Here is a 27,294-nt window from a genome sequence, read left to right as displayed (position 1 = left end):
CCTTGCTCTTGTGGGTTCGCTTGTGGAGGGTCCCGGAGCTAGCCTCATATGCAGCAGGTCTGTCTGAGGTGATTGCAATGGAGGGATGGCACCGAATAAAATGGCTGAGGGATGTCAAGAGTCTCCTGGTGGAGCTGGGTCTGGATGATTCTTGGGCTACTCAATCTGCTCCTCCCAAGGCCACCCTGAAGAAACTATACTGGGACTGGGTATCTTCCAAACTCATTGGTAACCCATGACACTGCAATTCGACCGCTGCATTCTTAAAAATCAAAGATGTGGTGGCATATGAGCCTGATCTGGACCTCATCTCTATTCCAATGGACATGGCTCTCTACTTTAAGTTCAGAGTGGGCATTTTACCTCTAGGCAACCTGGTGTCCAGGTGGAAATCATCTTCCCAGTCCTCGCCCTTCTGTGCTTTGTGTTTGACATGGGTGGAGACGGTGGCACACATTCTTTTTGAATGCCGGGACTATTGTGCACCAAGGAGGCGCTGGCTCATACCATTGTGTAGACTTTTAGGTACACGCCAGCACTTGGTGGCCCTCCGCATCTTACTGACTGATACATCCTCCCCTATTGTCTGTGGTGTTTCAAAAATGTTAAAATGGTCATGGTTGATTTGTTCAAAAAGGCTCTCCATTTCAATTTAATTCTTTCTTAACTATTTATTGTAACAGTCCGATTGTTATATCCTTTTTAAATTACAAATGTATTTTATTGTTGGCCTTGACAACGTATATTCTATTAATGTATGTACTGCTTTTAAGATATTTATGTATCAAAATAAAGCATATATCAACCAACAAGCAAATATAGTAGTAGGATGGCCACAAAGAGAGTGAGATTCATGGGCACTGTTCCTGTTATTCCAGATATGATCGAATGAATGAAGTCTGGTATTATACCAAAAACAGTTTGAAAGCCTGTGACAAGACCGGAGGAGACTGTGTTAAAAAAATGTGCCAGACCTTGTGTGTGAGATGTGTTGAAAATTGTGTAACATTTCACAAAGTGTAATGGGAGGTTTGTATTTAAAAGGGACAGTATTTTACTTGAAGTTCGGGCAGTCGATAAATTTATTTTTCAGAAGTGAGGGACACTTCTGTTCTGAACAAAAGCGCTTTCATTTTGCTCAGTTTAATGAAGTCTGTTTTCAAAGTAGGTATTGAAGGCCAAGTTGAAGTTTGGGAATTACTTCGTGTGGGTGGGAATTGACATTGCCACAGGCAGTTACTCCGTTTGAAACAGTAAGGACATATGGTATGCCAGCTCACATTCCGTAAGAGCACATGTTATTAAAAAGCAGATAACCGCAGTTAGAAAGCTGTGTGAATGTTGGTCTGATTGTGGGAGTTGGTGTGCTTTTAAAAAAACACGCAATATTGGGGGCTGCACGCTTAGAAGCATCGTGAAGTTGGACATTCTTGCATAGTAGTGAATGACTGCCATTGTGGTCACACTTTTTACCGGTGAAAAAAACTTCTGTATTTAAGACAGCGATATGTAAGTGGGGGAGAAACCACTGCTCGTCGTTACATAATTACATACCACATCACAAACAACATGTACACCTAGCAGACACAAGGACACTACATACTGTGGGAACCATGGCTAGCCATGTACACAAACCAAACATGGCATGGCACCTTTGTCACACAATGCAGAATGCGGGGAGAGATGGGAGAAAAGTATGTGCGAATGTGGCAAGTGATTCTCAATTACAAAAGTACACAATGCACAGTGATGAGGGGATGTGCCAGACAGACTTGAGTATGCATAGCAGAGACATGTACATGTCAACATACACTGATGATCTATTGAGTGAAGTGGACAGTGGACACAACCATGATAGTACAGTCAGTAGGGAAGATTACACAAACATAGCGCGTACGTACCCCATCCCCCCCTAAATCTTTAGCTTGGTGGGCTGGCTCGGCGTACGCAAGGCTAGTGTAGGGGTATGAATAAAAGGCACGTTTCTCTGGGTGTGGTTCTGTTCCGGAATGGTGAACATGTCTGCCAGTTCTGCGCAGCTTATACCGCCACGAGGTTGACGCCGTGAACGAAGGTGGCTGTATGAATGATGTTCTCAGCCTGCTAGTACTCAGAAACCGTCATGGTCGCTGCGACGCATATATGTCACACAATACACCTTTTGACACTGCCGTGTGTGAATGAGGGCCCACCACGTGCTGGCAGATGCTCCTGGGCCGAGGTCTGCGAACTCAGAAGGTTCCTGAGATCAACGCTGACTATCGCGACACAGGCACACAGCGCCCAGCCTGAGGCCCAGCCCCGTGGAGTGTTCTGTATACCACTGTCATCAGTGGTGCCATCAGTGATGTGACTGACCATGTCATGAGTGATGTAATATGTGATGTCATCAGCAGTGCATTGCAGGCGCGTGAGTTATAGTTAGCTCAACTAACTATAACGGGCGAACTTCTCTGGTTTTATGAGTCAAATATCCAACTAACTAGAACGTCCCTGAAACCTATGGTTTTTTTGTGAAAAAAAAATATATAACCTACTGGCGGTCATCAGTAGGTAGTTATAGTTAGGACCTATTTTCCATAGCAAATTCGCAACATTCTATTTGGAATAACTTCGGCGCCGATTGAAGAATCTTCGCGAAATCTTCAAAACTAGTGGGGCACTCCGATCCGCTCCTATCCTGAAAGTCTCAGGATGATTCGTGAAGCAGGGCTGAGAAAAAAGGCTGTTCCAAAACTTATTTTCCACATGCAATTTTCCATAGGAACCGTTCATCGCGGCTATAGCCCGAACTGCTGAACGAAATTACACCAAATTTGGCAAAGAAGTAGTCCTTGGTTCAGACTCGTGCCTGTTGCTTAAATGGTGTAGATCCATTCAGTAGTTCCTGAGAAATTCACAATTAAAAGTACATATATATCTATGGCCAGGGTGGATCCACTCATCCTGAGCGCAACCTAATTTGCTGCAAGTGGTTGTCAACATTCGAAACCGGGAAGTGTTGGCAGCCATTTTGTGCCTCTGTAGAAGCGAGGTTCTAGAAATCAGTGGAACAAGTGTTCCCGCAAGGACCCCTAGGGCCTCCCAAAAAATATATATTTTTTAAATACTGAGAAATGTGTACAGGGTGCATTGATCCCCCGTAAGAAAAATTTAAACAAAGGGTGGTCTTCTGTTCTTGTTTAAAAATTATCTACCTGGGGAGCCAAATCCCGGGGGCTAAAATATTACATTTGATGGGGGTCCAGAGAGGCCCTGTAGACCGGGGACCGCCATCCGTGGGTGCTACAAAATAAACGGGTCGGGGGCTCAAAGGTACTCCCCCAGTAAAATTCTTGGGTAGGGAGGGCTTAAAGGCCCTCTCCAGCCGAAGGGACCGCTACTCTTTGGGCTTTCAAAAAAATGGGTGGAAGGGCTCAAAGGTCTCTCTAAGCTCCGGGGATCACCACCCTCCGGGGCTTTTTTAATTGTGATAGGGGGGGTCGCGTGGCCCCAATTCTGGAGCAGTCAAGGGCCATGGGGAACACCACTCCCCGGCTCGGCTCCTGCTGTGTCTCAGGGTGCTTACCCCCAGGACACTGCTGTTTGGTATGGCAGGGCGGGTGTCGAGGTTCCCCGCTCTGTCGTGGCAAACTTGAGGGCATATTAACAAGGGCCATTTCGCCGCATTTTTTTTAAAAGGCAAAAATGTGGTGAAAATCATTTTGCCTTGTTTACTGTTTAGGCGTATATACAATGTTGGGGAACGTGAGTGGAGCCCCAATGTCTCTATGGTCCTAGCCAGCTCCCCCCATCCTTCTGAATCCCCCAATACTTTGCCACACAGGGACCTGCTAATAAAGTAAAGGTAAAGTAAAGTCCACATTTGTAAAGCGCACAATCACCCGTAAGGGTCTCTAGGCGCTGGGGGGCCGTCGGGAAGATTAAGCGAGCTATTGCCCAGAGTCACATGGTGCTGGGCTAACCTGCCGCCGGAGCCGGGGATCGAACCGTGGTCCCCAGATTCCAGCGTCAGTCGCCCTGGCCGCGGCGCCACACCTCTCCCACTAATATGCAGCTCTCCATGCGGAAAAGCAATCTGCTTTTTATTTTGAAAGAGTTAGCAGGTTTCCCTGTTCTCCCTTTCAAAATGCAAACCAAGTTTGCTATGGCAGGGCGGGAGCTTCGGCTCACTCCCTGCCATAGCAAACAGCAGTGTAGAAAAAATCTTCCTGTAAGACAACAAAGGATTTTCAAATCCATTATTGCCATTTTAGCGGCAGTTTGCTGCCGCTAAAGATCCGATAATTTTAACACCGTCCTTGTAAATATGCCCATAAGTTTTGGAATGTCGACAATCCCGTCTTCCTTTTAAATAGCCACAAAGTATTCAGTGAAGTGCACACTGTGAAACGTGAAGCATCAGTGTCTGATTGGGATCGATAAAGAGTGGCCCATTGCTGAGTACAAAGTAGGCAAATTGTACATGGGGTTTTGTCATGCTAGTGGCTATTGCTCAAGTCCTCTCTTGAGGTTAATTCGAAGAGTTGTGTACTTCTTTAGCTCCTAATGTACACAGTACATATGCTGCTATAAAGTGATACACTCATAGAACTCTTGTAGTTGTATGATTACTCAAGATTTATGTCCCTAAGAGTTACTTACATTATTTTTTGTAGGTGCACTGTAATGTTAAATAGTTTTGATTTTACAAATCTTCTCTAAGCAGATGATTATCACACTAAATGTTGTCAGAAAAAGAAGATGTATACACTCAGTTATTATTATTTTTTTTTTAATGATCCTTTATTAAAACAGAAATAAAGAAATAGAAACGTAACTTTAATATAATGGTATAATAAACTAAACGTGAGATGGACTTCAGTGGTAGCAGCGTAGGTAACCTGCAAAACAAAAATGAAACATAAGTCCTTAAAATTAGATCGATGTGATTGAATGAGGTGAGAGATTACATCATTACAGTAGGCAAGATCGTTGTTTCTCACATGCATACTCAGGGTAGTGCACCCCACCCCTCCCCCATAATCACCCTCAACAGGAGTCTGTAGGGCAGCGCTGGTCGTTGGCCTAGGCCTATCTTATGGTATAGATGATATTTAAAATGAGACTGAGATGTGACTGAATGAGGTCATGGATCACAAATTAACATAATGCTTGGCAATATTGCTTATTCGCACGTGGGCAGTGTGCCTGATGCTTCCCACCCCTATTGTAGGTTCGCGCTGAAGAGGTGTCTGTAGGGAAGTGCCTGCTGGCTCAGATTTACAGTATGGTCCAGCAGGTCTTTAAAATGGTTCAGAGATGAGACAGAATGAGGTGAGAGATCACGTCATTATGCAGGACAATATTGTTGGTTCGCACGGCGTTTAATTGGAGGCCTTGTGCACCTAGGCCGCTCTGCTTTCCTTTTGCAAACACTACATCTAGCAGAGGTTACAACTTGAATTCTGGTTTGGATCTATACTGGAGACAGTGTGAAATTCAGCCTTGATTTATTTATCTGCAGTGTGGACAGCAGGGTTTATAACTTGAAAAGAGAAAGAGATACAGTGTGAGAGAGAGGAAGAGAGAGAAAGAAAGATATTGAAAGTGTGAGAGAGAGAGAAAATAATAGATGGAGCAGGAGAGGTAATGTTGATACTGGAGAAAATCTTCGCAGCTCACCTTTTTGCCACTGGTGTGTGTCCAACCGCATGCCTGGTTATAGTGCACCTTCAAGTTTAGTGATCTGAAAGATAGTATACAATTAGTAATTGCAGAGTACATACAACTGCACACGTATATTTCCGTGTTATGCCTTTGCACACCCAGGCTACTGTATTACATCAACTCCCACTGCAACAAGGTGTCTGTGCGTTCTTTTCCTCCCAGGGTGCTATACCCCATGCATTCCCACTGCATAGCGGTGAGTTCTCATTACTGCGCACCCAGACTGCCGCACCCCATACCCTCCAAGTATCCGGAGGTGAGTGCCCTTTACTGCGCACCCAGACTGTTGCAACCTATCCACTTCCACTGTCCGGAGGTGATTGTAAATTTCGATGCACTGAAGTTGCTGCACACTTCCAGTCTCTCCGCCCACAGGTGACTTCTCGTTGCTTCTGAAACAAGCTTCTCTGCTCACCTTGTGTCATTGGCGTGTTTCAAAGAGGGTCCACCACGTGTCGAAGCAACCTTCTTACGCGTTGTTATGATGGCCACGCATCATCGCAGATTCCTCAATGGTTGAGCTTTGGAGGTGTTGGGGGCAACGCCAATGTGTGAAACACAACCTATTAGATAAAAAGGATTATAAGATTGTGCATCATTTGTTCATCAAAGGAGAGAGGAAGTGAGAGAGTGACTCTGAAAAGAATATTTGCAGCTCACTTTCTGTCACTAGTGTGTCTTCCACCACGTGCCGGGCAATAGTACACCCTGAAGCTCCACATCTAAAAGATAGTAAAAGAAAGATGTTATGATTGGTAATTGCCACGATATTAATGTTGAGTAGAATAACATTGCCCTTTCACACACCTTCCTTCCCCCATTAAAAATACAACGATTTATACCGTTCCAACTTGTTTAATGAACTTCGAATTATGAACAATTAGTAGAGTAGTAATGTTTTCCATCCGGTTGTAGAAAACAAGTGGTGCGCAGTCAGACACATGGTTTCAATCATCCTGCCGTGTCTGGGCACGACAATTGAAACCTCATGTGCTATTGGAGTGTATTACTCGCAGCAAGTGCGTAATCGATATCAATAGGCCATGGACAGAGCAATGCGCCCGCCTCTAGCCAATTGCGTGCAGTTTTTTAGAATAAGTCATAGGCATAGGCCAATGGTTTAGCACGGAAGGAAACAGACACGCACAAGCGTGTGCGAGTCCTAGGTTAGGTTCATATCCCCAATTTTTCAGATAGAAAATGTCTCGTGCTGTGTTAGCAGTGCCGTGCGCTCCAACAAAGGCACGAGCTGTATTGCGCACAGCAACGGAGGTGCGAGTGGTAAATGAATTGAGAAAGGAAAAGTTGTCAAAATAAGATGGTAAATGTAACTGTACATAGCAACAAAAAAAAATACTCATCTACTTCGCTACTCATTTGGGAGCGGCGGACATTTGACCGACTATAAAAACTTTCCTAATATTGGAAAAAAAATACAAATGCAATAAGATAGGGTATGTAGGACTGCGTACGCCTAAATCGCTACGTCGCTTTTTAGCATCCAGTCTGCCCGAGAGCATCTAATCCCTCCAGTGCGCACCCGGGCCTCACTGCTCCACATTTTGCAGACAGAGCACCTTCTACATCATGCAGTCCCTCTCTGCCACCAAGAAGTCTCACATTTGTTGCTGAGTCTTGATATCGCTACATGAGGCGTCCGAACCACCAGGACGGGCCATCACAGCGCTTGCGATGTGAGCAATTCTAAAATGGCGTAGAGCACATGCGCCCGGTCTTTTTTATTGGTAGGGTCACGTGTGTTGTGACACCTGTGCTGGATGGGTGTGGTGTGGGTGTATACCAGCCATAAGGGAGTGTGTGTGTGTGTATTTGTGTGTGTGTGTGTGCCGTTCTGACAACTAGACCTGGAACTAGCAAACCACTACAATGAAAATCTGGGCCATGTAGCGTTGTTGTATTTACCTGTAAGCGTAAGCGGAGTGGGACGGCCTGACGTATGCCAGTGCTGCGCGAGGCTGTGAACAATGACTCCGGAGCTATGGCTTTGGCTCTGTCGTGAGCTATATCAGAAATCAACCGATTCGGGTGTCTGTGTTGTAGTTCTGCCTCCCCCCGGGTCTTAAACGCAAATGTGTCATCATGTCTGTGAAGTCCCGCAACAAGGCCAACATGGAAGGTACGGGGAATCACTGACCCTACATTCATCCACATTTCCACACATAAAAGATGGTGGACATGATGCATTTCTGCGAATTTGAATGTTTGTTGTACATTCAGTGGAGTGTTGTAGCTGTAGTAATACAGGGTTATGAAAGTTTTAGGTTGCAGTTTTTGGCACATGAAGGGCAGCTAATATATGTACGTATGTGGTCATTCGGGTATACTGTCAAACCTGGTGCTGGAAATCAGTGTTCGAGCCTCTGAGTCGCGTCCACATCCTGTTATTGTAGACATATCACGGAATCTGCGTGTGCCTGAAAATGTACTGTAAATACGGTGCTCATGTAAATCGCTGACATAGTTTTGGGTCTCACACTTACAAATTTACTATACACTATGCTTGCAGTATTGTAATGATCCAGTTTCTACATTCGTAGTTGTAAAATGAGCAAGAGAGAGTTATATAACCGAAGTTTTTGTTACTGCCAGAGGTAAGATGGTTGCATATGCTGTTTACAGCACAATATAATGTGGTAGGACACCCCCGCGCCGCACGGCCACCAGCTGTGTCTGTGCCTCTCACCCCTCGCTGCTGCTCGCAGCCTCGCTGTGCCCTCTGCCCCGCAGGTCCGCCGCTCTCTGCTGCCTGATTTGCTGTTTTGGTAACACTCTGACATTGTCATCGTTCTCCCCCCTGTGTCAGCTCCGCCGTACCCGGTAGTATTCTGTTGCCCTGATTGTTACTGTTGTGTGATTATTGTGACGTCTGTATTTTTCGGGACTTCTGTATTTTTCGTGGTTCTACCCCCTGTGCCTTCCCCGCCCTGCTCCCCGCTTCCCGCCGCCATTCACGCGGCCACTCCCTCTTCTTTTCTGTGCCCTCCCCGCCTCCCAGCTGCTCCTCCCTCCCACTGGTCCATATATAGCGACCGAGCGGCGCAGGTGAGCGTATCCTGCTCGCAGGACACCCCCGCGCTGCACGGCCACCAGCTGTGTCTGTGCCTCTCACCCCTCGCTGCTACTCGCAGCCTCGCTGTGCCCTCTGCCCCGCAGGTCCGCCGCTCTCTGCTGCCTGATTTGCTGTTTTGGTAATGCTCTGACATTGTCATCGTTCCCCCCCCCTGTGTCAGCTCCGCCGTACCCGGTAGTATTCTGTTGCCCTGATTGTTACTGTTGTGTGATTATTGTAACTTTTGTATTTTTCGTGACTTCTGTATTTTTCGTGGTTCTACCCCCTGTGCCTGCCCCGCCCCGCTCCCCGCTTCCTGCCACCGTTCACGCGGCCACGCCCTCTTCTTTTCTGTGCCCTCCCCGCCTCCCAGCTGCTCCCCCCTCCCACTGGTCCAGATATAGCGACCGAGCAGCGCAGGTGAGCGTGACCTGCTCGCAGGACACCCCCGTGCCGCACGGCCACCAGCTGTGTCTGTGCCTCTCACCCCTCGCTGCTGCTCGCAGCCGCGCTGTGCCCTCTGCCCCGCAGGTCCGCCGCTCTCTGCTGCCTGATTTGCTGTTTTGGTAACGCTCTGACATTGTCATCGTTCTCCCCCTGTGTCAGCTCCGCTATACCCGGTAGTATTCTGTTGCCCTGATTGTTACTGTTGTGTGATTATTGTGACTTCTGTATTTTTCGTGACTTCTGTATTTTTTGTGACTTCTGTATTTTTCGTGGTTCTACCCCCTGTGCCTTCCCCGCCCCGCTCCCCGCTTCCCGCCGCCGTTCACGCGGCCACGCCCTCATCTTTTCTGTGCCCTCCCCGCCTCCCAGCTGCTCCTCCCTCGCTCCGTCCCCCCACTACGCCATTTATGGCGGAGTCCGCGCGTACGCGCAGCGTGCACGCGCAGCGGGCGCGCCGATTGTGCGCCGAAGGCGCGCCAAAGGTAAGCCAGTTTGCGCCCGTCCGCGCCTGGACCGCGCCCAGCGCCCGGACCCCTGGCCTCCACAGACACCAGACCACCCGCCAGACCTACGACGCCACCGACCTCAACGCACTCAACGCCGGCCGGATCCCTGGATGCTACCGTGCCACCCCGAGACGCACCCACGGACCCTTCAGCTGCCACTCCTGCAAATTCACCTGCATCCGGACCTGCACTGCACCCGCACCCACAAAGCCGAGCACCAGCAGCAACCACCTGAAGTGCATCCTGCTCAACACCCGCTCCGTCCACAGACACGCCATAGAGCTCTGGAACCTGCTCGATACAACATCACCAGACGTCGCCTTCCTCACGGAAACATGGATGAACGCCTCCTCAGCACCCGACATCGCCATCGCCATCCCAGACGGATACAAGATCACCCGGAGGGACCGGGGCAAACGGACCGGGGGAGGCATCGCCATCATCCACAGGAACACCATCCGCATCACGACCAACACAGACGACACCCTCACAACCGCCAAACACCTGCACTTCCAGATCCACACCGACCCCAAGACCACCCTCAGAGGCACCCTCATCTACAGACCCCCGGGACTGCGCACACAATTCAGCGAAGACATCGCCGACTTCATCAGCCCGCACGCCCTCCCCTCCGCTGACTACATCCTCCTCGGGGACCTCAACTTCCACCTGGAGAACAACAACGACCGCAACACCACCACCCTGCTGGACAACCTCGCCAACCTCGGTCTCAAGCAGCTGGTGACCACCCCCACCCACTACGCCGGACACACACTCTACCCCGTCTTCTCATCCAGCAAGGACATCGCCTTCAGCCACGCCACCGGACTCCACTGGACGGACCACAGCTGCGTCCACTTCAGCTTCAGAAAGAACACAATCCACCACCACCAGCAACAGGTGGCACGCAGAAGCTGGAACAAGATCACAGCCGACCAGCTCGCCGCATCCCTGAGCCAGGACCCCCCACCAGCTCAGTGAACCCCAGCCAGGCCGCCAACAACCTCACAAAGTGGATCAGCAACTGCGCAGACGACCTCGCCCCTCTGAGGACCCCGCCTAGCAGACCCGGCAGTAAGAAAGCACCATGGTTCACCGACAAGCTCAAGAGCTCCAAGAAGAACTGCTGAGCCCTCAAGAGAGCCTGGAGCAGGGACCCAACACCAGACAACATGACCACCCTGAAGGTCGCCACTCGAAAACACCACCAACTGATCCACACCACCAAGAAAACCGCATTCAAGAAACGACTGGACAACAACGCACTCAACAGCAAGGAACTCTTCAACATCGTCAAAGAGCTCTCCAACCCCAACGCCGGAAACAACGACATCACCCCATCACAAGACCTCTGCAACTCCCTCACCTCCTACTTCCACAACAAGATCGCAGACTTACACAACAGCTTCATCGCACAGCCAACGCACCCCACGACCGCACCTGCAACCCCCACCACCACCCTCCGCGCCTGGACCCCGATCAACACCGAAGAAACCCGACGCACGATGAACTCCATCTGCTCCGGATCTCCAACCGACCCCTGCCCTCACCACGTCTTCAACAAAGCCGACGCTATCATCGCGCCCCACCTACGGGACATCATCAACACCTCCTTCGACACCGCTACCTTCCCCGAGAGCTGGAAGCACGCCGAACTCAGCGCTCTACTAAAGAAACCATCAGCGGACCCCAGCGAACTCAAAAACTACTGCCCCATCTCGCTCCTCGTGTTTCCGGCCAAAGTCATCGAGAAGACCGTCAACAAGCAGCTGGCCGCCTTCCTCGAGACGAACGGATCCCTCGACCTCTCGCAGTCTGGCTTCCGGGCCAACCACAGCACCGAGACCGCCCTCATCGCAGCCACCGATGACATCCGAGCCCTGCTCGACAACGGGGAAACTGCGGCCCTCATCCTCCTGGACCTCTCCGCGGCATTCAACACTGTCTGCCACCGCACCCTAGTGCAGCGCCTCAGCAACGTCGAAATCCAAGAGAAGGCACTAGAATGGATCATCTCCTTCCTCGCCGGAAGGACACAGAGAGTCCGCCTCCCCCCGTTCAGATCAGAAGCCACCGAAGTCATCTGCGGCGTTCCTCAAGGCTCCTCGCTCAGCCCCACCCTCTTCAATGTATACATGAGACCCCTTGCGGCCATCGCACACCAACACAACCTCAACATCCTCTCTTACGCCGACGACACCCAGCTGATCCTCTCCCTCACCAACGACCCCGCCACCGCCAGAGCCAACCTACACGAAGGGATGACAGACGTAGCCGAGTGGATGATGAACAGCCGCCTGAAACTGAACTCAGTCAAGACGGAAGTCCTCATCCTGGGCTCTTCACCCTCTGCCTGGGACGACTCCTGGTGGCCTCCCGCCCTGGGCAGCGCACCCAAACCAACAGACCACGCACGCAACCTAGGCTTCATCCTGGACTCCTCCCTCTCCATGACCAGACAAGTCAACGCCGTCTCCTCATCGTGCTTCAACATCCTGCGCATGCTACGTAAGATCTTCCGGTGGATCCCCACCGAGACCAGGAAGACGGTCACCCAGGCCCTCATCACCAGCCGACTGGACTACGGCAACTCCCTCTACGCCGGAACCACTGCCAAACTCCAAAAGAGACTCCAGCAGATCCAGAACGCCTCAGCAAGACTCATCCTTGACATCCCCGTCACAGCCACATCTCCGGACACCTGAGAGACCTGCACTGGCTCCCGGTCAACAAGAGAATCACCTTCCGTCTCCTCACCCACGCACACAAAGCCCTACACAACCAAGGCCCAAGATACCTCAACAGCCGCCTCAACTTCTACACTCCCACACGCCAGCTTCGATCAACCAGCCACGCCCTCGCCGTCGTCCCCCCGCATCCGAAGAGCCACCACAGGAGGAAGGTCCTTCTCCTACCTGGCCGCCAAGACTTTGAACTCCCTCCCGACCCACCTACGCCTGACCCAAGACCACCTCGCCTTCAGGAAACAGCTCAAGACCTGGCTGTTCGAGCAGTAGCGGACCCCCCCTCCCCAAGCGCCTTGAGACCCTCCGGGTGAGTAGTGCGCTATATAAATGCTTTGATTGATTGATTGATTGGTAGGGCCCAGGGGCAGCATTTTACAAACATAATGAATACGCAGACACAGATAGATACTTAAAGTGGGTACGGGCCAATGCGCTCGACTACATTTTATTACGTTGCTGTTGGTAACAAGTACAATAGTAATCATCATATCATACACAGATATTCCACCACGAACGGTTTATGACTTCTGCAGTACAAAGGTAGGAGCACTATATGTGAAATAATACACAGAAGATTCTATCGAAAAGGGTTCATGAGTTGTGGTGCACTGAGGTAGGGGTGGTTTGTGGGGAGCCTGTGATGATGCGTGGTCCAGGCAGACCGCATTGGTAAGAATGTCTTTTGACTACTGAATTTTGCCTTAATAAGACCACGTGGTGATTATTTATGGTGTACTAAATTAGTGCTACGTCTGGTGCTCAGCGTGTGCTCACCCAGCAATGATGCGTGGTCCGAACGGGCTGCACTGGAGGCATTGTCTGTTGCCTACTGGACTGCATCATCTGTAATCTTGATTCAAATAAAAGACAAAACATATATGAAATATGTTGTCGAAATATGTAGGTTTCAGGGACATTATAGTTCAAATTGTGACCTGTGCTGTCCGCAGTGTAGACTGCCATTCAGTGTTCCTTTGCACTTACAGGGTGAATTTTGTTATTTAACTAAACCTAGAACTGATATAAAAGAAGTTCTTGAAGGAAGGCTACTAAAAGGATTTTGTGTAGGTTCGAGGGAGGTTATACTTAGTTTGGTACTGCAATCTGCAAATAATGAATCAAGAGTCTATTTAATTGTGAGCTCTGATGACCGCAGTGCAGAGCTGCACAGTATTGGTAAGTTAGCGTGTCTGCAACCAGTGATGATAAGTGGTGCACTAGGTTAGTGTCACCTGAAGCATCAATGTTCAGTGGAGCCTGCGATGATGCGTGCTCCGGACAAGCCGCACTGGTAGCAATGTTTTTTGCATACTAAATTCTGCCTTAATAAGGCTACGTGGTGATGATTTATTGTGCACTGAGTTAGTAGTACCTTTGGCGCTTAGCGTGTACATACCCTGCGATGATGCGTGGTTGGGGGGCACAGTAATTGAACTAATATCTTTTGTCTATTGAATTCTGCATCAATTCGATTTAAAAGTGATAGTATGCCGCATTCAGGCCTATGTCTTTTGTCTGTGGAATTCTGCCTTAATATGGCCATGTGGCGATGACTTATGGTGCACTGAGTTAGTAGTACCTTTGGCACTGAGCGTGTACGTAACCTGCGATGATGCGTGGTCCGGGGGGGCCGCACTGGTAGCAATGTTTTTTGCCTTGTGAATTCGGCCTTTACAAAGCCACATGAAGATGACTTGTGATGTAGTGAGTTAGTCGTACCTGAAGAACTCAGCGTGTGCGTACCCTGCGATGATTCATGGTTCGGGCGGGTCGCACTGGTACAACAGGTTTTTTAAATGATAATTCCTAACTATAACATACCTGCAACCTATGGTTTTTTCAGTGAATTTCAAAGGTTTTTTAACTGGTAATTCCTTTCAGTTTTTTTCAGTCTTTTTTAATTATCATCCCATTCTCAACCTAGTAAAATCTGCAAATATCACCACTCTTCCATTGATACCTTCCACAAACAAAATCGCCACAAACCAGAACCAGAACTAACGGTGATGATATACAAACTAGGCATTCCCGTGGAAAAAAAACACGAAAACACCCCATATTTTCAACAACCAGCCAAATCTGCAATGCTACCTAAAAACAGGCAATAGCCCCACTTACCAGTAACACATTAACATCAACATTTATATGGTGTAAGAAGGTCAACTATCTACTGCAGTAAATTAGACCCAACTCACACCCATATCTAAATACGAATATGTGATAGAGGTACTAATCATGCAGCTCCGACACCCAACAAAGCTACAACACCCAGCGCCACCACCACCACAACCACCCCCACGGACCACACTCCTTACTACCTCCGAGGCAGCGCAAAACAGGACAACGGACCTTCCCAAAATACCATATCCCCTCAACCGCACAACAGCTGAATGTTCAGAGATATGGCAACCAACTATGTATAAGGGAGGCAACTCTCACATCAACAATAATTCACACAATCCCAAGTGTACCAGTGATGTGCTGTACACAACACACTAAACAAATATCAAACCTCTCCATGTGGGGATATAGTATTGATACGTGAAGTGTACGGCACAGTGGATGCACCATATTATCTCAGCCGCGTGGGAATGTCTCGTTCATGTAGCTGTGTTGTCGCCCCCCTTGAAATAGAAGCAGTGTGGGCTGGTCCAAGTTACGCAACTCCAGCGTAAGAGCATAAATACATAGGCCATTCCCTCTGCCAGAGCAGTGGCCCTCACACATTTGCTGCCACCATGACCACAGGCCTCCTCGACACAGTCCCCCTGCGGACCCATCGCACATCACCACAGAGGTATGTCTACCGACTACTGCCTTTGATCTACACTGCGGACAGCAGTGTTCCCAACGTGAATTCAGATTTGGATTTACACTACGGACAACATTGAATTGAGCCTTCATTAATTTAATGCAGATACAACTATACTCTATGTCCTCAGATTTTGTTAAAGGATGTGACAAAACGCATTCCTCAATGTTTGTGCTGAGTCCTGCCTTCGATCTACACTGCGGACAGCAGGGTTCACAACTTGTATTCAGATTTGGATCTACACTGCGGATAACATTGAATTCAGCGTTGATTTATTTAATGCAGAGACAATTGTACTCTATGTCCTCAGATTTTGTTAAAGGATGTAACAAAAAGCATTCCTTGATGTCTGTGCTGACTACTGCCTTCGATCTACACTGCGGACAGCAGAGCTCACAATTCAGGTGGCGTGGCGATTGCAGATGACGCAGTCCAGTAGGCAAGACACATTGTAGCTGTGCGGCCAGTCCGGACCATGCATCATTGCAGGGTGCGCACATGCTCAGCTCTTTCCGGCGCCACTAACTCACTGCACCATAAGTCATCGCCACGTGGCCTTATTAAGGCAGAATTCATTAGACAAAAGACATTCCTCCCAGTGCGGCCCGCCCGGACCATGCATCATCGCAGGGTGCGCACACGCTGAGCGCCAGAGGTACACTAACTCAGTGCCCCATAAATCATTGCTACGTGGCTTATTAAGGCACAATTTAGTAGGCAAAAGACATTGCTACCAGTGCGGCTTGCCCGGACCACGCATCATCGCAGGCTCCACACAAGCTGGTTGCTTCAGGTGCCACTATCTCAGTGCACCACTTATCATCCCTGGCTGCACACACACTGAATTACCAATACTGTGCAGCTCTACTCAATGCCACGTGACCGTGAGCCCTTGCTGACTGCTGCCTCCTGCCTACACTGCGGTCATCAGGGCTCACAATTAAATTGACTCTTCATTCATTAATTGCAGAGTGCAGTGCACAACTAAGTATAACGTGCTTCAAATGTACACAATATCCTTTTAGTATCCTTGCTTTAAGAACTTGTTTTATATTAGTTATAGCTTTAGTACAATAACCAAATTGTTCTTGCAAGTCATAAACCCTTTATGATGAAATATCTGTGTATGATTTGATGATTACTAGTGTACTTGTTACCAACACCAACCATTTCCGGAGGGCTGGCTTACACTCACCCCACATGCTCCCAGCACAGACATCACTGGACATGTGACCCTAGTAATAAAAAGGAGTCAAAGGCACGTGCCCGTACTCAGTTCAACTATATATCTGTGTCTGTGTGATCATTATGTCTGCACGATGCTTCCCCTGGGCCCTACCACATTACATTGTGCCGTAGACAGCGTATGCAACCATGTCACAAGTAAGAAAAACTTTGGTTATGTAACTTTCTCTCGCTCATTCTACAAGTACTAACGTAGAGACCGAATCATTAGAGTACTGCAAACAAAGTGTATAGTAAATGTATAAGTGAGTGGGATTGCAGAGTTTTTTTGTTGTTGTTGCATATTTATATTGCACAAAGTCGACCCAAAAGTATTTCAGCATTTTACATGAGCACCGTATTTACATTACACTTTCAGGCATGCGGAGATTACCTGCTTTGCCCACAATCACAGGATGTGGACGCGACTCCGAGGTTCGAACCCTGGTTTCCAGTACCAAATTCGACAGTGTAGCCGACTGACCACATAAGTACATATGTTGGCGCAGCCTAACTCCGATCACGAGCTTCACTCTAATTAGCTACCCTTTATGTGCCAAAATCTGTAACCTGAACTTTCCATGGCCCTGTATTGCTACAGCTGCCACACTCCAGTGAATGTGCAATAAACATTCATATCCACAGAAATGTGTCATGTCCACCATCTTTCATGTGTGAACTATGGATGAATATAGGGTCATGTTGGCCATGTTGAGGACTTTACTTACAGAATGACACATTTGCGCTTGCGACCCGGGTGACGGCAGCACTACAACACAGACACTCACATCAGTTGATTCCTCATATAGCTCACGACGGAGCCATGCCCGTAGCTCCAAAGTCATTCTTCACAGCTTCACGCACCACTGGCATACGCCAGGCCAGCCCTCTCGGCTTACGCTTACAGGAACGGACAACAACGCTACATGGCCCAGATTTTCATTGTAGTGATCTGCTGGTCACAGGTATAGTTGTCAGAACACCACAAACACTCTCTCATGGCTGGTATACACCCACAGCACACCCATCCAGCACAGGCATCACAAGACAGGTGACTATACCAATAAAAAAGACCAGGCACACGTGCTCTACGCCATTTTAGAGTTGCTCCCATCGCATGGACTGTGATGGCCCGTCCTGGTGGTCCGGACACCTCATGTAGGCCTGAACCATCGAACAGAGGGGCACACCACCACGTGCGTGCCCTCTCTGGTCACTGAGTTAAATGGCACTGCAAGCACTTTGCAGGTGAGCAACCTGCGATGATGATGGGTGCACAAGTATGTCCTTTGCCAAAGCGATATCAAGACTCAGCACCAAATGTGAAACTTCTTGGTTGCAGGGTGGGACTTCATGATGTAGAGGGTGCCCTGTCTGTGAAAAGGTGAGCAGTGAGGCCTGGGTGTGCAGCGGAGGGAGTGGATGGGGTGCAGCAGCCTGGATACCAAAAGGCGTATGCAGTCGTATATGCCCTGTCTGATTGCATTTAGATTTTTTTTTCCAATAGCAGGACAGTTTTAAGAGTTGGCCAAATGTCCGTCACTCCCACATCTGTAGCAAAGTAGATGAGTATTTATTTTTTTATACTATGTACCCTTAAATTTAACATCTTATTCTGACAACCTTTCCTTTCTCAGTTGTTTTAGGGCTTGCGCCTGCGTTGCTGTGCGCAGCACGGCTCGTCCCGTCGTTGCAGTGCGCAGCACTGCTTGCAGAGCGAGAGCCCTTTTGTATGGGGTTTTCAAAGCTGACCACACACTTGTGCGTGTGATCAGCTTTTGCCATCAGGCATTGGCTTTCGCGTGTTTTAAAAAAAAATCGTCACACAATTGGGCAAAGGCGCGCACATGTCCTGCCTTTGCAACGCCCATTCCCGACGATGACTAGCTCGCGCAGCAGCGCGTGTTCGCCTCGCTGCCACGGTCCCGACGCCTGCTTCTTTGTGGTGCACGCGAACCACTGGTTTCCCCCACTGCTCGGGACTTGCCTGGCCCCTCACCCGTATCTACGCATAGATATTGAAGTAAGGATTGTGACCCCCCTGCTCTGAAGCAGACACAAGGAAAGCGTTCCGCAGCCCCAGCAACAGCAGCCAGTGGGGGGCAGTACTATGGCTTACGCGTACCTTTTTGGTAATTGTTGATAAATCAAAGCCCATTAAAATAGTTGGGACCATGCAGGTGGTTATGTTTTTAATGGGGGGGTTGGAAAGGGGTGGGGGGGGAAGTGTTATTTTAGTCCAGATTAACATAGTTGTAATATCTTCCTTTGTGTTATTCCTGTTAAAGAATCTGTGTCATACATAATGGTTTCTGCAATATCACAAGTTGGACTCTTTCATAGAACAAGCATTTGCAATACAAAAGGTCTCGCATTATTAAAGTTTGAGCTATTGGTGTTGCATTATTTAGCAATGCCAATAGCTCAACATTAACAATGCGAGACCTATTGCATTACAAATGCTTGTTTTTAAGGAGGAAAGGTGTGTTGCGAGCATCGAAGCATGCAGACACGAGCGTGACATTCCTGTCACAGCTCGTGGCTGCCTCGCGTCACTTTCGGAATGTTATGTTTTAAATATGAGATGGTTAAGAAGTAGAAATTAAGGGGTGTTCAGTCATTCTTGCTTTAAACTTGTTGCATACAAGACATGTTCTGAGGATCAATTCACATCAAGAGAATTACTGTATCTGTCTTTTCATTCCTGCATACTGGACTTTCCTCCGATTACTAATTCTCTACTATCTTTCAGATGTGGAGCTTCAGGGTGCACTATGTCCCTACACGTGGTGGGAGACACACAGGTGACAGAAAGGTGAGCTGTGAATATTCTCTTCAGTGTCACTCTCTCACTCTTTCTCTCTCTCTCTTCCTCTCTCCTTTGATGAACGAATGACGCACAATCTTATCTTTCTTTTTATCTTACAGGTTGTGTTTCACAAATTGGTGTCCCCCCTAACACCACCAGAGCTCAACGTCTGTGAAACCTGCAATGATGCGTGGCCATCCTGACAATGCCTGAGAAGGTTGCTTCGGCACGTGGTGGACCCTTTTTCAAACACACCGGTGGCACAAGGTGAACAGAGAAGCTTCTTTCCCGCAGAATCGAGAAGTCACCTCTGGGCAGTGAGAGTGGATAGTGTACAGCAGACTGAGTGCACAGGAGCGTGCAAACACCTCTATGCAGTGGGAGTGGATGGGGTACAGCAGTCTGGGTGCACAGGAACGGGCAGTCACCTCCAGGCAGTGGGAGTGGATGGGGATCACCAGTCTGATTGCACAGGAATGGACAATTATCTCCGGGCAGTGGGAGTGGATAGGGTGCAGCAGTCTGGGTGCGCAGGAACGGGCAATCACCTCTGAGCAGTGGGAGTGGATGGGGTGCAGCAATCTGGTGCGCAGTAATGGGAAGTCACCGCTGGCCAGTGAGGGTGGATGGGGTACAGCACCCTGGGAGCAAAGAGCGCACAGATGCCTCCTTGCAGTGAGAGTTGATTGAATACAGCAGCCTGGGTGCGCAGAGGCGTAACAGAGAAATATGCGTGTTCAGTGGTATGTACTCTGCAATTACTAATTCTATACTATCTTTCAGATCACTAAACTTGAGGGTGCACTATGATCCTGCATGTGGTTGGACACACACCGGTGGCAGAAAGGTGAGATGCGAAGATTTTATCCAGTGTCAACAATCACTCTCCTGCTCCATCTCTTCCTTTCTCTCTTTCACACTTTCTCTCTTTCTCTGTCTCTTCCTCTTTCTCTTATTCTTTCTTTCTCTCTCTTCCTCTCTCTCACTCTTTCTCTTTCTCTCTCTCACACTGTTTCTCTTTCTCTTTTCAAGTTGTGAACCCTGCTGTCCACAGTGGAGATTGATAAATCAAGGCTAAATTCAATGCTATCCACAGTATAAATCCAAAGCTGAATTCAAGTTTTGAGCTCTGCTACCTGTAGTGTTTGCTCACACAACAAAGACAGCAGGTAAGCAGAGCGGCCTAGGTGCCAGGGCCTCCAATTGAAAGCGGTGCGGCAAGAGGGGCGAGGTGCATCAGCATCGCTGTGCAGGTGCGAACAAATGTATTGCTGTGCATAATGATGTGATCTTTCACCTCATTCAGTCTTATCTCTGTCTCATTTTAAAGACCTGCTGGACCGTAATGTAGACCTGACTCAGCAGGCATCGCTGCCCTACAGACACCTCTTCAGCGCGGTGCTGGGAGAGGGGTGGGATGCATCAGCCAGACTGCACGAACAAATAACCAATATTGCCAAGTGTTATGATGTGATCTTTAACCTCATTCAGTCACATCTCCGTTTTATTTTAAAGACCATCTGTACCATAAGGTAGGCCTGAGCCTGCGGGCAGTGCTGCCCTACAGACACCTCTTAAGGGCCATTCTGCGGGAGGGGTGGGGTCATCACCCTGAGTGTGCACGTGCCAAAAAGTGATGTTGCCATCCGTAATCATGTGATCTCTGACCTCATTCAGTCACATCGGTCTAATTTTAAGGACCTGCTGGACGGAACTATAGACCTGAGCCAGCAGGCAGCGCTGCCCTACAGACACGTGGCATTGGCTTTTAGGACACTGTAGTTATCTCCTTACTGAGTGTACATGCACACAGGCTCCCGCCACTGCATTAAACGTGAACATTACGCTTCTAGCATGCGGTCTATTCCTTTGTATGTAAACCTTACCATAACATATTATTATTTAACCTTGTGTATTCTCATGCACTCCAACTCCTCTTTGAACCACAGTTACCACTAATGGTTGATTGTACTTCAAAAACGAAGGATGCACTCAACTCCTATTTTCTATCAAGCTTAAAATAAACCTTCATTTACCTCCAGATGTTGACACCATTAAATTATTTCTCCCTTTACAGAAATTCATTGATTGGCTGAAAAGGGGCTGAGCGGGAACTCTCTCCCGCAACGATGCCCTGAGGATTCTAACTCCTTCCATGGCAGTATCAAGACACCGTTCCATTTTGGAGACCTGGTCTACCATACAAATGTACCCCAGACTCAGAGCTTGCACCAACACGTCGTGGGACACACCAGTGGTGGCAGGTGAGCAGTGAAGCCTCAGTGTGCAAGACCTACAATTGAGCACAGTGCGGGGAAAGGGACTGAAGTGCAGCACTCTGGGTGCACAGGTGCATGCAAGCGATTTTCCAGGAACTAATAATGTAGGACTATATTATCAAAGTACGGCGATGATATTATCACCACTTTAGCAACAGGAACTGCTGCTAAAGCGATGATAAGAGTTTGATAATATGCCCTTGTGACTTCCCATAGAATGCCAGGTTCACACACCAAAACCTGAGCTTCTAAGGGAATTCACAAGGGCATATTATGAACCCCTCATCGCCGCTTTAATGGCAGTTTCCTGCCGCTAAAACGGCGATAATGTTATCGCCCTTCCTTCATAATATGGCCCATATCTTTGGCATTATGTATTTAATTTTAAGGACTTCTTAAACCACATTCTTTGTCACAGATCCCTGCGTCCTAGACAAGCAGGTGACGGAGGGTAAACACTAAGGGCTGCGTGCAATAAGCCGATGCTCTGTCTCCTCCTGCCTCTCTTCTTTTAACTCTCCCTGCTCTTCTCCCTTCCACCCACTGCCCCTCCCTTCCATTTTCACTATGGTCCTTTCATGCGTACTAGCCTTCTTTACCTCTCCCACATAGCACACATACTTCTGTTTCATTTTTGTCTTGCAGGTTTCCTACGCTGCTTCCACTGGAGTCCAAACCACGTTTTTTTTATTATACTGTTCTGTTAAAGTTACATTTCTATTTATTTCTGTTTTAATAAAGGTTACTTTAAAAAAATGAGTTTATAGGTCTTCTTTTTCTGACAACACTTGACTATTATTTATTGTGATAATCATCTGTTTATAGAAGATTTGAAGGACAACACTATTTAATATTAGAGTGCACCTACAAAAAAATTATCTAACTAACTGTTAGATAAATGAATCCTGGGTAATTGTACAACTGCTAAAGTTCTATGAGTGTATCACTTTATAACACCATAAGTACTGCCCGTGTGATTACAGAACAAATAAGGCACTGCCTAGGACCACCGAGGCTTCAGGGACTGCAGAGGCTCACCCTGCATATTTAAATAAAGACCCTGAGTATGACGATCCCCAGACTTAAGTTGGCCTCTAACTCCCCGAACAATTACTAAACAGTACCCGGAGAGGTAGCGCTCTCCTAGACTGCAAAACGTCTCTGTGCCCTTCCGCGCCCAATTCACATGTGACATTAAGACAGTACTTAGGGGCCCATTATGATGGAAGATTTTCCGCATCCTCCGGGCCGGCGGAAGCCACCGCCGGCCCAGCGGATGTGGAAAAACCTCTGCGACTCACCAAAGACCCACCGCCACATTAGAATGGCTGGTGGGTCCTGGTTTAAGTCCGCTGCTTTTCCGCCGCGGTTGGCTTACAACCGCGGCGGAAAAGGCCTAATATGGTGGTGGTGTCTCTCAGACACCGCCAGCCATATTATGATGTCTGAATTTCAATGCCTTTACACGGCGGCATATCCGCCGTGCAAAGGCATACGGATTCTTGTTTGGGGGCCCGTTGCGGGCCCCCAAGGGTGAAGGGGGGTGGGGGGTGCACATGGGGGGTACCTATGGTACCCCCCTGCATTTGTGTGCACAGAGCGTCAGGCACCGCGCGGTGCCTGCCGCTTTGTGCATGCAAATGCACAGCTTTCATTTTTAACATTGCGGCGGGTGCTGCTTCAAGCAGCACCCGCTGCAATATTAAAAATAGAGGATGTGACCGCCAGGGTGGCGGTCACATCCTAATTGCTCAGGAGGGAACGCCGCAGCACATGCGGACGTTCCCTCCTACTCAGGGCTCGCGGACGGACGCAAGTCCGTCCGCGATCCTAATGGGCACCTAAATTTGTAAAAGAATAAGTGCCGGGGCTCAAAGTTTTACTAAGAAGAGAATGGTTGGTGCTACTGAATGTCAGCGTTCAGAATGCCAAGGCTGCCAGGCTCGGACAGGCCTCTAGGGCAATCAAGTAGTGATGGGCTGCTCTGAAAGGTCAGATTACGGGCCATTTTTTGAGCTGTTTGTGGGCGTGTTTTAAGGTCTACTGGGCTCGTATGTACTGTTGAGCTCCCTGGTATTGAACCAAACATTATCTACAGCAAACTCAAATTTACGAGGAATTCCATATCTTAAAAGTACTTATACTTTGGTGCCTGCGCACATTTTCTGTCCTAGTCCGACCCTAAATTCTGCATATTCTTGATTCTACTTTATGACATTTTCAGTGCTGAGTTGAATGACGGGAAATGTAATACCCTGGCTGACTCTTTACCAGCTCTTCTAGCTTTTCATAGGTGCTGGCTGTAGGGCAGCCATCATATTTTCCCAGGGGCCTCTGTTTGACAGAGGGGAAAGCAAACAGAGATGACGGAGTGCTGTGTACATTACGAGCAAAAGGAGTATACAAATCTTCGAATTAACCTCAAGAGAGGGCGCGAGCAGCAGCCACTGGCGTTACAAAACCCCATGTACAATTTGCCTACTCTGTGCTACTCAATGGGCAATTCTTTATCGATCCCAATCAGACACTGCTGTTTCACGTTTTGTGAAATGCTTCACAGTGTGGGCTTCACTAATTACTTCATGGCTATTTAAGTGGGAGATGGGATTGTCGACATTCCAAATCTTAGAGAGTCCTAATTTTACCGTAAAAATAGCATTTACCACTAATTTTTATTCTCCATGGGGACACCATCCCCGGGGTCTATATACAATGTTGGGGACCATGGGGGGAGCCCCGATGCCCCCACAGTCCCAGCCGGCTCCCCGCGTCCTTCGGGAGCCGGCATTGTTTTTCCACCCGGGGAGCTGCTGACATGCAGCTCCCCATGTGGAAAAGCAATATGGTTTGCATTTTGAAAGAGAGAGTAGGTTTCCCTGCTCTCTCTTTCAAAATCCAAACCAAGTTTGCTATGGCAGGCCGGGAGCCTCGGCTCCCACCCTGCCATAGCAAACAGCAGTGTCCCGGGGGTGGGCACCCCGAGACACTACAGGAGCTGGCCCTGGGGGGTGGCGGTCCCCAGGGCCCTTGATGGCTCCAGGAGGGGGGCCACGTGGCCCCCCTCCCACAACATACAAAGCCCCGGGGAGTGGTGGTCCCCCCGGGCTTGGGGGGCCTTTGAGCACCCCCACCCATGTATTTTCCTGGGGGGGTGGCCTTTGAGCCCCCCCATTTATGTCCTACCCCATGGGGTGGCGGTCCCCGGTGCTAGGGGGCCCCTCTGGGCCCCCCGTGATATTTTATATTTTTGCCCCTGGGATTTGGCCCCCCAGGGGCTAATTATTAAAGAAGGTCGGGACACGCGCTTCATTTTATTTATTTTATTTACGGCTGGATCAGTGCACCCTGAGCGCATTTTGCCGTTAAAAAAAAAATTACAATTTGGGGGGGTCCTGGGGGTCCTTGTGGGACCCCATAAGCAGGTCTAGAGGGTCAGGGTATATTGTGAACATGTCACAATATACGACTGCATTCCGTGACAAACCAATAAAATATATAGTTTTTTCACTTGTAAAACTGACCATGCACTGTATGTCTTAGAATACACTTGCAAACTTAAATATGTTGGTTGCACCAAACTTCATATCATCGATAGGAGGTTACTCGATTTGCATCCCTGAGGAAGTGTTTTTTGAACTTTTGATGATCTTTTGTCGGCCTGAGTCTTGAGATATGGCTCATTTATATACCTTCGCATAGACTTTTTGGACTCCCGGACTCACCGGTGAAGATTTCGGTATCTCTCCACTGTATCCATTTGAGTTTAAAAACTTACCGTCTTGGATCCTTTTGTTAATATATTTCCTTATGCCTGAACTCATCTCCTTCGGCCCTTGATACTGGACACATTTGCCAGCTATTTTAGATTTTGTGGACTTTCATGCTACCAATATTCAGCCCCTGATGTCGATTTAAGTGTAGTTATATTTTGCATTTTTTATCTTTTTCCTACATTGGTTGTTGAGACAGTTCGTTCTGCCCGGCTTTCACATTATTTATTATGTATCTCTATCTCTATGGATGATGGCTATCTTTTGGCCACTAAGACATTAAAAGTTATGAAGGCTGTGCCCTGATGCAGGAAGTTTGAAGCAGTGGCATTTCCGAAAAGTGCGTCGGCGCTTTTTCTCTTTTGCTGTTTTATCTGTGATGTGTGTACTGTATTTTGCATTGTGTATTGTTTTTTAGTGTGCCATGTTGCTCTGTAGGTTTATATTGTTATGTACATGTTGTATGTTGATTATTTATTTGTCAGTTGAATAGATTTTTGTATAGTGTGGTTTCTTGATTGTATGTTCTTTTTTTTGGGTCTGTTTTTCTGTCTCATGATTGTTGATGTAATGTTACATATGATTGTTTGAAATATGTATGTTCATATAAACTTTTTCTACTTTGTATATTTAAAAAAAAAACAATGATGATAAATAAATAAATATCATGTGAACTGTTCTATGGGTGACATATGTTGTACCTTTGGAGTTATTACCCATTTTCATGTTATCTAGTGGGGGTATCCACACATGTCCTTTGTTTGTATTTTCCCTGGTTGGATGTTCCCCCAGAACTAGTCTTTCAGTGCCCCTCTTATGTTTATATAGCCCCAAACTTCAGGTACATGTTAGAATCATACAAGACCTGAGAGCCATAGGTAATTCAGATTCAACCTATACTGTGGGGTCTCCACCCAGTAACTCTCCATCTACCTCTGAGTAGCTCACCTGTGTGTAGCCCAACTTATTAAATTAGAAAGTTTTTGCCTTGTAGAATTCATTCTAATACATATAAAAAATTGAAATTATACAGCACTAATAATATTACTAGCTGTTAATGCGTTTCATTGAACATAAGTAGCTCTCAGTGCAGAAAAGGTTGGAGATTCAGTGTAGCCTGACATTTTAAACAGTATCACAACTATCTCAACTGTCTCAACTATTTTGTAATGTGTTCGATACCTAGGTTGAGGAGCGGAGGAAACCAAGAAGCGTTCCTTAGATAATTAGAAAGTCAATACATATTGAATCTAGATATCAGAAGGCTCAATAAGCCAACACTTGGGGAGGACTTAAACAATTCTCTGCAAGACAGCGAGGAAAGGGAAGAGAGAGTTAAAATACCAGCAACAAAGAATGACTGTGAAACTAATAATAAGCAAACTGTGAGATAAGTCAGTCCAAATATACTGTTATTGTCCATTTAAATTTATGCTGCTATAAACTTTTGCACTTCAAAATGCACTGCTCTTTGGCACGAAAGACACTTTATTAGAAAGAAAGTAGATAAAACAGACTATGCATAAATAATAAAAGATTATACAAGTCTGAATTTTTTGTGGTAGGAAAACATTGCCCATTTTAATATACAATATGTTACCAGACGAGTCCGCTGTGTCCCTTTCTTCTTTCTTGAATCGGGGAAGCTGCTGTGATGTTTTGCACACAGCCTGTGGTGCGCTAAAAGGGACCCTTCCTGAAAGTGGTTGTGGAAAACACCGGCAAGTGGAAACTACGTGTGGAAGCTGAAATGGTGTCCGCGGTACCGGAGATGCATGACCCCCCTACTCACCTGAGGTTACTGATTTGCTGCCACAGATCTGCAGTTCAACCCTGTGTGGAGAGGCACATTCATGATAGTTGAGTCTCCAGCTGAGGTGCCGCTTTGTGATGAGGTGGGAAGTAGGGGACCCAAGGACGC

The 27,294-nt window shown here is 47.8% G+C and overlaps 1 long non-coding RNA gene across 1 annotated transcript; it reads right to left on the bottom strand.

The window, feature by feature from the left end:
* Positions 1-6,145: 6,145 nt before the first annotated feature.
* On the bottom strand, positions 6,146-27,257 carry LOC144753193 (uncharacterized). Its single transcript, XR_013594242.1, has 3 exons — positions 27,166-27,257; positions 6,370-6,431; positions 6,146-6,272 (listed from the first exon to the last, which is right to left on the bottom strand). It is a non-coding gene; the product is annotated as an uncharacterized LOC144753193 (long non-coding RNA).
* Positions 27,258-27,294: the final 37 nt, after the last annotated feature.

This window comes from Lissotriton helveticus, chromosome 5_1, assembly GCF_964261635.1.
Source record: "Lissotriton helveticus chromosome 5_1, aLisHel1.1, whole genome shotgun sequence".
NCBI classification, from domain to species: domain Eukaryota; kingdom Metazoa; phylum Chordata; class Amphibia; order Caudata; family Salamandridae; genus Lissotriton; species Lissotriton helveticus.
This window is presented reverse-complemented; position numbering and strand designations above follow the sequence as displayed.